Raw genomic sequence first — 13,230 nt, forward strand, 5'->3', positions numbered from 1 at the left:
ACACAGGGTGTGGGGGGAGACCTAGCAGTGAGGGAGGGGAGAGAGAGCAGGGAAGGGGATAGTAGGGAGAGAGAAGAAGAAATCTTTTTAAAAAATGAACATTATGGCCAATATCCATGGTGCCTCACCAAGAACAAAGGCTGTGATGAGTTTGTCAACAGAGCCAGCCCTTAAGCAAAGGTAAAAGTTGTTGCAGTTTTTAACAACAGGTAATATTTGAATGGTAATAGAGAGTTTAACATCGGCCGCGGCAGGTTGAGCCATGAAACTCAAGGCTTCTAACTGAACCACACTTTGGAAGACACCCATAGAGGTTGCCTCTGCAGAGTTGCCCGGCCTCTCCAAGGTCTGGAGGGAAGGAAGGACTTCTGCCTCAAGGAATTATAACAGGGAAAGTTCTCAGAGTCAGCCACCTTGGCTTCCTGGCTGGATTTTGATCACAAGGTCATAGTTGCCCTATCCTGTGTGGTATTTCCCTTTTACGATTCCTTATTTCCTGGAACACACTTCCCAATTCACCTGGCTCACTTCTTCCACGTTCAGAGTTCACAGTGTGACATGTTGAGGGCTCCGTATTAAGTCCTCATGACACCTTGCCCCAACCATCCTGCTTCCATTACACTGCACCACTGACTGATCTCTTATGCATTTTTTCTTAGTGTCTTGAAATCAGTCAAGAGGAACATCGTATGTGAGTGAGGGACAGACTCAACCTCCACTGAAACAAGCAACTGACAATGAGGTGGACTTTTGTCTCACGAGAAAACTCAACCCCGAGTGAGGAACGCCGAATAGGGCTGACCTAACTGACTTTGCCTTCCTTCTTGCTCCATTACCCCTAAAATGCAGAACGCTGAGGCCTCTATTTTATCCACCCGGAAAAAAGAAAAGAGCACCCCCTCTTCTTCAGAAGGTGTCTGAATATTGTTTATATCTCTCCTGCTTATACCCACGGGGTGAAGGTTAGTCATTCAGCCACATACAACATAAAAGAGTAATTTACTGTTTGACAAAGTATGCAGTGGTTTCTGGGTCACCGTTCTCAGTATCCGCCCCAAGAATATGCATGGCAGGGTAGGTTGTTTGTTTGTTTGTTTGTTTGTTTTTAATCTGCTCATCACATCTTATCTAATCACTGATTGATTGCTACATCTTTTTATTACTAAACTCCAGACTCCAAAAGAATTGGGGCCTTGCCGCATCTTCAGTGCTCAGAGCTGCACCCGGAAACTGGGAATGTAGCTCAAGTGGAGAGAGAAGGAGTTCAAGATCATCTGCAGCTGCATAGACCGTTGGAGGCCAGCCTCAGCTAATAAGACCCTGTCTCGAAAAACGAACGAACGAGCAGACAAACAACAACAAAACCCAAGCCAATTAAAAAACATCGTCTTGTAAATAAGTACTTGATTTCAATGTAGCGAATTAGGGGCCTGGGGACTAATTGTGGAATGCATGGAAGGTTTGGAGGGAATTGACTTCTCTTGTTAGGTCGGATACTTGAAAGAGACTTGAGCTGTAGCTCAGTGACAGAGTGTTTATAAGACATGTGTGAGGTTCTGGGTTTGATCCCCAGCACCACATATACAGTCATTAAATCAGAAGAGCAGATGACAGGACATGGCATGAGATGGCATGGCACGAGACAGGGCACCAAGAGACATAGGCACTGTGAGCCTAACCACAGTATTAAATTTAGACACCGCAGGTTGAAGTTTCTCTCTTAAAGTTACTTGTAAGCAAATGTTTGCCCACAAACAATGAACTCTGAGGCAATAAGAGATCATTTGGTTAAAGTCAACAGACTTGCATTCCCTCTCCGGATCCTCTCATTAACTGGGAGAATGGAGGCACACACTTAGGAGCTCAACATTCATCAACCCCGGGATGAGAATTCAAGCCATCAACGACATGACATCTCTCTGTAGGTCAGCCTGGGCCCAAGTAGACAGTTTCAAAAAACAAGAATCAAACCCAAAACAAAAATCTTTAAATTTTCCTGTATTCCTGACTTTCGTATTAGATGGCAGAGCTTTTTAACTAGTTTTGTTATTGGCACAATAAAGATTACGGTATGTTATATAGAGCCTTGGACAATTTGTATAACAATTTGAGAGATCCATTAAGCTTAGTGAAAGCTTAATAAATGTTCATTTCACCATTGTTGTTCCTAGAATATGGAAGGATTTAGAATAATCAAGCACATTATTTAGCATAAACAATAGATTTATTAAAATAAAACATTAAAAATAATAGATTAAGAAAGCCCCAATTTCCTGTTCAGATTTCTTTCCACTTTTATGTCAGATACAGTTTAAAGGTTGAAATAGATATTTTTTGAAAATTTAAGAAATCATTTAGGGCATTAATAGCTTAAATGTTTCTGTTTAATTTTCAGACATATTTCAAACTATTTTATTTTCTCAGTGATGGCTTAACTGGACTTTTGGATTTCTGAGTTACTTTTGCTCAGGAAGAGAGAAAAACCCCAACCCCTGACCCCTGACCCTGAAGTTTTAAGGCGGTCTATGCTGTGCATGCTTATCTGTGCACACAGAGATCTCAGTGGTTCAGTGCTAACATGAGTTGTCAGATGTTCCATTCTGAAAGGCTCTTAGTTTCAAACAAAGTCACAGTTAACGTATTTCCATTTTATTGAAAAGGAGATCTAGTACTAGACCAAACTGTGCCCCGCCCCCAACCTGTCACATGGTAATCACACCATCCACGCCCATGACCCAGGATTTGCCCTGTCCCCATCCCACCCCCAAACACACTAAAAACTAGAAAAGGATGTCTTCACACCCAAGACACCATCTTGTCCCTCTAAGGACTGTCTTCCTCCAGCTTTCTTCCGAAGTCTGTTCAAACAGGACACCGTTTTCTCTTTCCCTCAGGTTCTTTTTTTTTTTTTTTTTTATAGATATATTTTTTATTATTATTATTTTCTTTATTTACATTTCAAATGCTATCCCGAAAGTTTCCCATACCCCTCCCCCCACCTCTGTTCCCCTACCCACCNTGTGCTAGGTCATATAGAGTTTGGAAGACCAAGGAGCCTCTATTCCCACTGATGGCCGATTAGGTCATCTTCTGCTACATATGCAGCTAGAAACACAAAGCCAGGGGGTACTGGTTAGTTCCTGTTGTTGTTCCACCTACAGGGTTGCAGCCCCCTTCAGGTACTTGGGTACTTTCTCTAGTTCCTCCATTTTCCCTCAGGTTCTTAACTCTTAAATATTCTCCAATCGATGCTAAAGACAAAAGAGGAGACCGTTTTCCTTAATGAGCAAAGTGGGTGGCTAGACTGTATGTCTCGGGAAGATGGCAAGTGGGGCGCTATGTTGTATATGTTATAGAGCTACAACACCCATGTAGTACAGCTGTTCCTGATGTTGGGCTGGCACAGCGGCCTTTCTAATTTTACCATTTGGTGAAAGAGCAGAAAAGATTAAATAAAGTGACTCTTCTCACCACAGTACTACCCAACAAAAATCCACACCTTGAGACCCATGAAAGGCAAACTTATTCTACTGGGTGGAGGTACGTGGGTAAACAGAAGCATGTCTGCCAACTGGTAAACAAGGCTTGCCGTGATCGTTCTTAGCTGGGAGCTTGTTTTGAAATTTTGTGTTTCTCTGTGTCCGGTTTCCAGTTTATATGAGGTGGCTGTGTGAAATTACAGATTCAGGCAGGATTTGAAGGGGGCAGGCTGTGGGAGCTGACTGGTAGACCAGGAGCAAACTCCACTGAGGCTTGGGTTTGGATCTGCACACAATAAAACCAAACCCAGGCAGTGGCTGCGGCCCCGCAGAGGGATGACTCAGACAGCAAGTGATCCAGCTACCTGTAAGGGATGAACAACAAATCAAGCCTTAAAATAAGCCTGAAAGAACAGAGTGTAGACAGAAGTCGATGACCGGTTTATCAGGGACAGAACTAAAGGAACGGCTCTAGGACTGAAATAAATTTCACAGCTGCGTGAACAACTCTCCTGTGGAGAGGCTCTTCATGAAACAAGGATTCTGGTTTATGCAAAATGCCCTGTTCTTTCCTTGGTGACCTGCTGAGTCTTCCGTGGTTTTCATTTTCCTAGTCTGGAAGGGGCAGAGCAACCGACCTTTTCCCTGGCCATAAAGAGGCCATAAAGTCCTAACACATGGTGCCCATCCTACCATTGAGATATGGGCGAGTTTGAAACAGTGCTCCAGACAGAAAGGACTTAAGAGCAGTGGGAGTGGCCTAAGAGCAGGCACAATGAGCAGCACTACTGAGGTTGTTTTTGCCATGCCTGGACTGTAGCAAAGACGAGGAACTGAGGTATGGAGGAACTGAGAAAAATCACCACAAGGTCGTGCTTGTAAGTTACAGAGATGGAATTAAGAATTGGTTTGGTCCGATCCAAAGGCTTTGCACTTTTACAATATCACGGAGAGATCTCTACGTCTTTAATCTGTTCTGAGCATCTCTATAAATAAAGAAACAGAATTGAAAATGCTGCTCAGAGTAAGTACAGCAACGTGTTCCCTAGAGGTTTCCTCTGGAATCTCGAAATCCCAGGACTAGGTTTGTCTTGGATGGGATGCTTTTGGTTTGTAACCTGCGCAACTGCTTTCCTCTTCGTGTTTTTCTGCTTTGCCGGCTCCTGGAGCTCTCAGTGCTACCTGTTCTCAGTGTTCTTTCCTTCAGCTGGGCAAATACCAGTCCTTAAAACGCAGAGCATAAACATGGGAAAGGAAGAGCGCTTTGTTTCCAACCCTTTCCTCCTTCCCCTGGCCTGGGCACCACATGCTGTGAACACACTCTACCAACATCCAGTTCAGGCCCTCTGAAACAGCCCACTAAGGGGGCACACACACCCATCTTCCTTTGCAAGGTTTTTGCTTTGTTTTGTTTTGTTTTAAAATACTTCTCCTGAAATGTTTGCATGAAACCTCAAATAAGCCAGGAACAGAAGGAGGTGTAAGCAGACTCCAATGGCTGGCTAAGAAGTTAGAAATAAAGTTTTATAGGCAGGAATGTTAAAAAACAAACAAACAAACAAAAAANNAAAAANCAAAACCAAAACCAAACCAAACCAAAACAACAACAAAAAGACACAAATTGCTGAAACAAACCTGTAAGTCCTTTCTGCTTTCTTGCTTAGTCCCAACACTTACACACAGATTTGTCAAAATTTCTCCCACAGTTCTAGCAAGGCCATATTCTGTACAGATTCAAAACACTGAGAAATATAGTTTTCTCACCTATGCAAGAAAAAATATTACTTCTTCTCTTACATACAGATCTCGATCGATCTAATTAAACAAAGACTCATTCAGGTAGTCGGATATCATGACACATACCTAGCATCTCAGCACTCAGGAGATTCAGGATATAGGCTCATGAATTTAAGGACAATCTGGGCTATGTAAGTAAGGCTGTCCCTCCAACCCTCCTCCCCTAAAAAAGCCAAACCATGAAGCTTCAAGATAGATCAGAGGGTAAATTCTTGCTGTTAAAGTGTGGGGCCCTAAGTTCGAATCCCGGAAACCCCATAAAGTTGGCCATGGTAGCGCGTGTCTATCAGCCCTCCTACACCAAGATGGGAGGCAGAAACGGAAGACGCTCCTGACGCTTGCAGGCCAGCCAGCCCGGCACGCACAGCAGAGAGGCAGCAGCAGGACTGACCCTCTTGTGAGAAGGCAAGACCTCTGACCTGAACACACACGCCATGGCACACATATCACTGAAGGAAACATGAATTTATCCTTATTTTTATAGTAACCTCCCAGTCATGTGGCATGTATTGAGTGTCTCTAGCATGGCTGTAAAATGGGCTGTAAGAATCTTAGCCGTTTTACTGGCACCAAAACAGTACTAAATGTGCACGCACAGTCACTCAAACACACATACTCATACATGCACAAACGTGAACACACACGCGCATGCGTACACACATGCACACACACATGCACATAAGTAAATGCACACTTATACACACACAAATGTGCATGCACCTGTACACTCTCACCCACATATAGACACACACACATTAAAAAAAACCCATTAGTATTAACCTGTGAAGAACTATGTCTTCTTAAATAATAGCTAAACCTTTTTTGCAGATGAGTCAGGGAGAGATTAATTCCCATATTAAAGGCTGCACCCAGAGAAAACAGTACAATGGGTTTTGTTTTTGTTTTTGTTTAAAAAAACATTGCATTTAATCTTTTTTTTTTTTTACAGTCCAGATTTTATTCCCTTTCCGGTCCACCCTCTGACTGTTCCACATTCCATGCCTCCTCCCACTGTCTCCACGAGGATGTTTCCACCCCGCCCCACTAGACCTCCCCACTCCCTGGGGCCTCAAGTCTCTTGAGGGTTAGGTGCATCTTCTCTGACTGAGTCCAGACCTGGCAGTCCTCTGCTGTATATGTGTCGGGGGCCTCATGTTAGCTGTTGTATGTGCCTGATTGGTGACTGAGAGATCTTGGGGGTTCAGGTTAGTTGAGATTGCTGGTCCTCCTAAAGGGTTGCCCTCCTCCTCAGCTTCTTCCAGCTTTTCCCTAATTAAACCACAGGGGTCAGCAGCTTCTGTCTATTGGTTGGGTGTAAATATCTGCATCTGACTCTTTCAGCTGCTTATTGGGTCTTTTGGAGGGCAGTCATGCTAGGTCCCTTTTTGTGAGCATTCCATAGCCTCAGTAATAGTGTCAGGCCTTGGGGCCTCCCCTAGAGCTGGATCCACTTTGGACTTGTCACTGGACCTCCTTTTCCTCAGGCTCTTCTCCATTTTTGTCCCTGTAATTCTTTCAGACAGGAACAATTATGGGTCAGAGTTTTGACTGTGGGATGGCAACCACATCTCTCACTTGACGCGCCCTGTCTTTCTGCTGGAGGTGGGCTCTACATGTTTCCTTTCCCCACTGTAGGGGATTTCATCTAAGGTCCCTCTCTTTGAGTCCTGAGAGTCTCTAACCTCCCAGGCCTCTGGTACATTCTGGAGGGTCCTTCCATCTCCTACCTCCCGAAGTTACCTGTTTCCATTCTTTCTGCTGGCCCTCAGGGCTTCAGCTCTGTTCCCCCTACCCAATACCTGATTATGTTCCCCTCTTCCCCTCCCTGTCTGAGCAAAAAAAGAAAAAGAAAAAAGAAAAATACAACTTGAGTTGTAATATTAATACACATGGGTTGCTAAGAAATGGAACATCCAAAATGAACAGTGGGAGGCTGGCATGTGTTGGTGCAGTTTATCATGAAGTGAAAGCTAATGTTAGCTTGAGGGGGTGCTCATTAAGATTGAAATGAGCTGGATACACAGTGTAAGCAAACGGGAACTATACAGATGGCTCAGGTTAATAAAGGTTTGAAATACAATTTTCTTTTTTACTTTAAATTGCTACACAAGGAATACACATTTGGCAGAAATATGCTGTGACCATTAAATACAGTTCCTGGTGTTGTCGTGACCCCCAACCACAAAGTTATTTTTTGTTGCTACTTCATAACTGTAATTTTGCTACTGTTATGAATCATGATGTAAATATCTGTGCTTTCCGATGGTGTTCGGCAACCCCTATGAAAGAGATGTCGACTCTCAAAGGGGTTGCTACTCAGATGTTGAGAACTACTGATATAGACAACTAAACAGCGTTGGAAGAGTAAGCTAAGTATATGCCAGATGTCCAGTTTTGAAGTCTTTTAATCTTTGCAAAACTGGTTAGAATTTATCTTATACTTCCTTAGAGAAATACGAGCAGAGGGAAATGATCAAATGTTCATATCACTCTGGTAGCTATATAGAAATTAGGTTGGGATTATCCAGGCAGGTTGGGGGCAGGCAGTAATATCAATACACAAACACAAATAGCTTCCGCTCTTAGTGCTTTGATTAAATGTCTGTCATGATTTTTGTTTTGTTTCTGTTTTTGTTTTTGTTTTTCAAGACAGGGTTTCTCTGTGTAGCCCTGGCAGTCCTGGAACTCACTCTGTAGACCAGGCTGGCCTCGAACTCAGAAATTTGCCTGCCTCTGCCTCCCGAGTGCTGGGATTAAAGGCGTGTGCCACCATGCCTGGTGTGTCATGTGTTTTTATGCTTGTGTATGCACACGGGACATGAAATGTGTGTGTTTGGTGACGTGGTCAGAGGAGCGGAAAGTTTATGATCTCTATCAGATGACACTTGTTACTCAGATGAGGAGAAGCTGACTGGGAATTGTGCATTTAAGCCACATGTGAGCTGAGTGGTAAATGTATATGAGATGATATTTATGAAAGATATGTGTGTATAAGAAAGAGCAAGGGAGGGAGGGGGAGAGAAAAATCTTAAGAAAGACAGTTTTAAAAAACAGAATGAGTTTTGGTGACTGCTTAGTTGTAGGCAGAAGGGATAATAGTAAGAAATTGAATGTACTCTAAATTATTGAATGACTATATAAATAGTAAATAGAATGGTTAGCGCATTAACTTTCAATTTACACTACTTGAGTTTAATTTCTAGCTATAATACTTACAAAGAATTATTTTTTGCCAGGTGCGGGAGTAATGACTGTAGTTGTAATACTTGAGAGATGGAGGCAGGAAGATCAGGAGTTCAAAGTCACCCTTGGCTAAATGATATGTTTGGAGCTAGCCTGGGCTTCATGAGACTGCCTCTAGCCCTCTAACCTCCCTGCTCCCCAAATGAATGAATTGTCCTTATGACTTGATGATTATAACATCAGTAAAAGTTATCTAGCCCCTAAGAAGCTCTTGTTTTTCAACTTTAGCCCATGGAGTTCTTGTGAAGGTTAAATAACACGGTTTTGTCATGCACTAAAAGTAACCTGGATCGTGGTGTTAATTATCCCTGGATTATTTAGGACAAATGGTCCTCAAATGATGCAGCCAGACTCCACCAACTGTTTTTTGGCTCTCTGACTTAGTGTAAATGAAGACACTTTCTCATTTAATGCCTTTACTCTCTGCTTCCTGTTTCCTTATGATCCAGATCCAAAGTCAACCACAGAAGGGGAGTGGAAACATCTTCGGCTGGTTTCTCTCTTGCTGGCAGGTTATACTGTTAGAACCTTTTCTTTCTTAAGAACTCCAACAACAACAGACGGGGCTTTCAAAGACTTCCTTAGATGCAAGTATAATGTGGGTGAGAAGATTTAAGGGCACAGTTGGGTAAGTTTCTCATCTGACCCTGGTGCATCTAACAGGCATGTCTGCCTCTTCTTGTATTAAGTAGTAAGTAGATGCTACCTAACACACAGGCCTTTCAGATTCTTATTCTTTTTAGAACTAATATATTGTCTATTTTGTAGCACTTGGTGAGCCTCCCAGGCACTTTTTCTTTGGACTCGCTGCTATTGAGCAAATCCAGACTGAAGATGTTGTGCAGCTTCTTGGAATGCATGCAGTACAGATATTCCTGGAAGTCCATCACAGAACTCAGCCGTCGGCACTGCCAGTGTGACAAGAGCTTTCAGTCACATTCCAGGGGGTTGTTCTGCAGGTACAGCCCATTCTTGACCCAGGCTTGCAATTTCTGCAGGTCAGTCAGGGACAACTTCTTCAGCTTGTTGGAAGACAGATCCAAGAGAGTAAGCTTGGGTAATTTGTTCCCACCCTTGATCAATTCCAGAGGAAAGTGAGAGGTCAGATTCTGACTTAAGTAGAGTTTCTGCTCCTGGGCCATGTCCTCGAAGGCATTCTGGTCCAACATCACAATGTAGTTATTGTAGAGCAATACTCCAGGGTCCTAACACATCCACACACACACACACACACACACACACACACACACACACACACACACACACACACACACACATGCACACACACATATGCCCATACCCCCAATTGTAACAAAATGTGCTACAATAATTATATTCACGGGTATATTTAAATATTTTTAAATTAGAGAAAATAAATAATAATAGATGCTTAATTCCATGTCTTTAGTAAAACATGCACAATAGAAAAGGGGAGTAAACCAGAATACCATGTAGCCTTAGGTTGGACTCAAGCTCCATAATGGTAGCTGAGGCTGGCTCTGACTGCCAGCCCTTCTGCTGCCACCACCAGGATGCTGGAATTCTCGGTATTGACCATCATGCTTGTGGTTCAAGGGTTTCAGCTTAAAACAAAACAAAACAAAACTCATTTTATGCGTTTCATTTGATATTTATGATAACCTTGAATAACTCAGGGGAAAATAATTTTTTGTCCTCATTTTCTTTCTTGCTTCCCCTTTCTCTCCTCTTACCTCTCATACTCTCCCTTCCTCCCTCCCTCCCTCCCTCCCTCCCTTCCTTCCTTCCTTTCTTCTGTTTTGTTTGTTGAGAGACCATCCCAACGGCTGGCCTGGACCACCGTGTAGCATAAGCGGGCCTCAAACTTGTAACATCAAATTTGCCTCAGCCTCCCAAATCCTGGGATGACAGGCATGAGCCACCACTCTTTCCTTGCCCCATTTCAACCAAGGAAAAGAGTGTCAACAAAATTAAATCACTTACTCAACGTTGTGTGGTGAGGCAGGAGCAAGAGTCCCTGACTAATATGTTCCCCGAGCATCTTCCCACTCTCCTGGGCACGGCACCCCTGCCTCTTTGTAGGACAGAGGTAAGGATAACCGAAGACATTTAAAGAGATTTACTGAACAGTAGGGAAGGGTCTTGCATGATGAGCAGATTTCATTATGATAGTCAATGCCATGCCTGAATCCCTACTGAAGAGTGGTAATACCACTTTATTTTATTTTTCATGGAAACTAAAAGATCCAGTGTTGCCCTAGCAATTACAGACAATTTCACTGTCTGTTGCTTGTTTGAGGCAGCGTCTCATCGCGTAGCCCAGGCTGGCTTCATGCTCACACTCTTCCAGCCCCAGCCTCTCAAGTGCCAGCATTGTAGGTGTGAGCTGCCATTGCCAGGCCTGACTATCGGCTACAAAGAGAAAAACTTCCTGAATCTTTCAATGTATTTCTAAGAATACGAAATCGTGTTTGATTTCATTTGAATGCGTTTCCTACCATAAGAGTAGAATTATATATAAAAGTGGGAAAACATGCCTTCTACTCTATAGTATATGAATGATTAAGACAGGCTTTCTTCTTAATAAATTGCTAAGACCATTCAACTAAATGTTCTTTATCCCTATAGTCCTGATTATATCCTTCATGAACATGTTATGATTGCTATTCCTATTCAACTTAGATATGAAGACATAATGTACTTTATAGTGGAAGTAACATATTTACTGGATATTTAATTTATAATAAGAAAGCCTCTTTCAACAAAACACCAGTCATTGCAACAACAGCAAATACCGTTTGATTGAAGTATCCAATGAAGAACAGCAGAGACTAAAGCAACCGGTGCTCGTAAACGTGGCTTAAGGGGTAGTTAGGGAGGGGCCCAGCACTGTCTAATCAGCTCACTTTCCTGGCCTAGTCACCTACTTTCTCAAGACGGGATTTAAGAAAAGTGAATGCAGAGAAGTTAGCCAGTACCGCACAACGAACGACCTTTGTTACAGTGACCTTGGTTCCTTCAGGCACAGAAGATTGACCAGTTGAGGATCTCTGTGTTAACTGACATCTGCTACAAGAAGAGCGATCATATCCTCTCCTGTGCTCCATCCCCCCATCGCCCACTCCGTCTAACCCTTCCTGGCTCATCAGTCTCTTCTCCACTTTGCGTTACTGTATCCTACGTCCAATGTCTTGAGAGATCCCCTCTAGCCCCCTGGCCTGTTACTGTTTCCCTAACGCATATGGTATTGAAAATGAAGTACACAACTAAAGACTCAAAGGTCACATCCACATATGTTATGCCCAGTTTCATCCATTTACTTATAAATTTCATAATTTGATTTTTTCACAACTGAATAATATTCTACTATGCAAAAATACCACATTTTCATTACCTGCTTCTCAGATGATGAACATATAGGCTGGTTCCATTATCTGGCTACTGAGAATAGAATAGCAATGAACAAGGAAGAGTAACTCTCTCTATCTTAAGGTAATGAGTCTCTTGGCCAGATCTATTTCCAGATGACTGAGGAACATCAACGCACTCCTACCAGCACTGGGTAGATGGCTGCCTCCTGTTCTCCACAGCCATGCCAACATCTGCTGTCATTTGTGTTCTGTTTTGTTTAGTTTTATCTTGGACATTCTGATTAGGGCAAGATGAAATATCAAAGGAGTTTTAATTTTCATTTCCCTGACAGCTAAGAATGTTGAAGTTTTTTAAAAAATGTTTCTCAGCCCCTTGGGTATCATCTTTTGAGAATTTTGTTTCGTTCCAGTCCCCATTTTCAAATCTGGTGGTTCATTTTCTTGATGTTATGTCAGTGAGTTCTTTGGCTAGTATAGGTATGAACTCTTTGTCAGATGACCAGTTTGTAAAGCTTTCCCCCATTCTGTTGGCTTCCTCTTCACGCAGATGATGGTGTCTTTCCAGTTCCTTTTTAGTTTCATGTGGTCCCATTTGGCAGTTGTTAGTCTTAGTACATGTTCAGAAAGCTTTTTCCTATGCCCATATGTTCATGCACACTCTCTACTTTCTCCTCTATCGGCTTTGGGCTAGTCTCTCTTATTTATGGACCCGTGATCCCATTCGGAGTTGAGTTTTATGTGGGGTGTTCAGACAGGATGCCCTTTCTTTCTTCCTTCCTTCCTTCCTTCCTTCCTTCCTTCCTTCCTTCCTTCCTTCCTTTCTTTCTTTCTTTCTTTCTTTCTTTCTTTCTTTCTTTCNTCCTTCCTTCCTTCCTTCCTTTCTTTCTTTCTTTCTTTCTTTCTTTCTTTCTTTCTTTCTTTCTTTCTTTCTTTCTTTCTTTCTTTCTTTCTTTCTTGTAAACATATTGTCTTGAATTTATTTATGAGTTTTTCATGTCAATAAGCCAGAGAACTTACACAAGAACTGTAGCCTCATTCAATTTTGTCACTAAAATGAACAAAAAGAGTAACATGAAGCATATTAAAATTATTTTAGCCATGTTAGATACCACTGTAATGGCCAAAATATCCTCTTGAAAATCAAGGTTACATGGCTGCTTGCAGAAGAAACTGTAGAGTAAGTGGCTCATTGCCCAAGCTTCACCAGGTAATTTACAAGCTGTGATGCTAAGATATTTTAAAATATATTACAGTATTTCCTCCTTTTCAAACCCTCTTATATACTGGCTTTTATTCTACAAATTTATGGCCTCTTTTTTTCTTTCATTTTTTTCTTTTTTAAAAAATTATTTTATTAGATA

Source organism: Mus pahari, chromosome 4 (genome assembly GCF_900095145.1).
Source record: "Mus pahari chromosome 4, PAHARI_EIJ_v1.1, whole genome shotgun sequence".
NCBI classification, from domain to species: Eukaryota; Metazoa; Chordata; class Mammalia; order Rodentia; family Muridae; genus Mus; species Mus pahari.